The following is a 2,208-nucleotide window of genomic DNA, read 5'->3' on the forward strand; positions in this document are numbered from 1 at the left end:
TTTTCTGGCCTTAGGCACATTTCTTGTGGGTTGCAATACTCAGACACAGAACCCACATTTTGGCTTTGCAGAGGCAAAAGCTGACAGAGGGACATGTTGTCCAGAAAGCTTCACCGACACTCTGTACTGTGAACTTCTAGAGGATGAATAAAACACCCATTTCCAGGCACAAAAGAGACACTGCTTAGTGTCCGAAACATTTCGATGCTGATTACTTGACTAGATTTAAAAAATTTTTGACTAAAGGAAAGTCGTTTTATTAAATACATTAGAACTGACTTATAACATTGGCGTTAATGTCGCTCTGAACGATTACACCAGTCTTATGTTTTGTTCTTATATTTAGGGAGACAAGATTTCACCATATTAGCTCTGCATCTGTGTAAATAGGAACTATATTATAATAGTATATTCCTTTTTAAAAATAATTAAATCAATGCCAAAAGATAAATGATTAGTTTGAATTAACCACACAGAAATGTTATTTTATTTTTTAAATTTATTTTGAGATAGGGTCTCACTCTCTCCCCACCCACCCCAGGCTGGAATGCAGTGGCACAATTTTGGCTCACTGCAGCCTTGACCTCCTGGACTCAGGTGATCCTCCCACCTCAGCCTCCCAAATAGCTGGGACCACAGGCACATGCCACAACTCCTGGCTAATTTTTTCTTTTTTTTTTTTTTTTTTTTTTTTTGTAGATAACAAGGGTTTTGCCATGTTGCCCAGGCTGATCTCCTGGGCTCAAGCGATCCACCTGCCTTGGCGTCCCAAAATGCTGGGATTACAGGCATGAGCCACTGTGCCCAGCCAGAAATGTTATTTTATTAATGTTGAATATGTACAGTAACTTGAAGTAGACTATTATTCTGTTTTCATGCTGCTGTGAAGACATACCTGAGACTGGGTAATTTATAAGGAAAAGAGGTTTAATTAACTCACTGTGGGGAAAAAAGAGGTCAGCTTGTTACTGTGTTTATATAGAAAGAAGTAAATTTAAGAGACTCCATTTGCCTCTGTATTTGAGATGCTGTTAATCTGTGACTCTACCCCCAATCTTGTCCTTGCTAGAGACATCGCTGTGCTAATTAAAGTTGAAAAGATTTTGGGCTGTAAGGAATGTGCTTGTTAGGCAAATGCTTAAAGCCTGCTTGTGGTTGAAGGTCGGTACCATTCTCTTAAATCTCAGTAAAAGAAAAACATCTGTCTCCTGCCCGTCCCTGGTAAATGGAACATCTCCATATATCTGTATGTCTTACTGCTGATTTACTCCCTTATCTTTTGGCAATAAATACTGAGGGAACTCAGAGACCGGTGCCGGTGTGGGTCCTCTGTAAGCACAGCACCGGTCCCCTGGGCCCCGCTTTTCTTTCTCTATACTTTGTCTCTGTGTATTATTTCTTTTCTCAAATCTCTCGTTCCACCTAACGAGAAGCACCCACAGGTGTGGAGGGGCAGGCCACCCCTTCAACTCACAATTCCAAATGGCTAGAGAGGCCTCAGGAAACTCATAATCACGGTGGCAGGTGAAAGAAGTGAATGCTGAGCAAAGGGGGGGTAAGTCCCTTATAAAACCATCAGATCTCGTGAGAACTCACTCACTATCACGAGAACAGCAAGAGGGTAACTGCCTCTGATTCAATTATCTCCACCTGGTCCCTCCTATGACATGTGGGGATTATGGGAACTACAATTCAAAATGAGATTTGTGTGGGGATACAGGCAAACCATATCAAGACTATTTTTGCCATTTACTTATTCAAAATTTTTTTGTTTTATATATATATATATATATATATTTTTTTTTTTTTTTTTTTTTTTTTGAGACGGAGTCTCGCTCTGTCGCCCAGGCTGGAGTGCAGTGGCCGGATCTCAGCTCACTGCAAGCTCCGCCTCCCGGGTTTACCGCCATTCTCCTGCCTCAGCCTCCCGAGTAGCTGGGACTACAGGCGCCCGCCACCTCGCCCGGCTAGTTTTTTGTATTTTTTAGTAGAGACGGGGTTTCACCATGTTAGCCAGGATGGTCTCGATCTCCTGACCTCGTGATCCGCCCGTCTCGGCCTCCCAAAGTGCTGGGATTACAGGCTTGAGCCACCGCTCCCGGCCGTTTTATATGTATTTTTTGAGACAGGCTCTCGATCTGTCACCTAGGCTGGAATGCAGTGGAATGATGTTGGCTCACTGCAACCTCTGCCTCCCAGGCTCAAGCA

The sequence above is a fragment of the Trachypithecus francoisi genome, unplaced genomic scaffold (genome assembly GCF_009764315.1).
Source record: "Trachypithecus francoisi isolate TF-2019V2 unplaced genomic scaffold, Tfra_2.0 Lachesis_group0, whole genome shotgun sequence".
Classification (NCBI taxonomy): Eukaryota; Metazoa; Chordata; class Mammalia; order Primates; family Cercopithecidae; genus Trachypithecus; species Trachypithecus francoisi.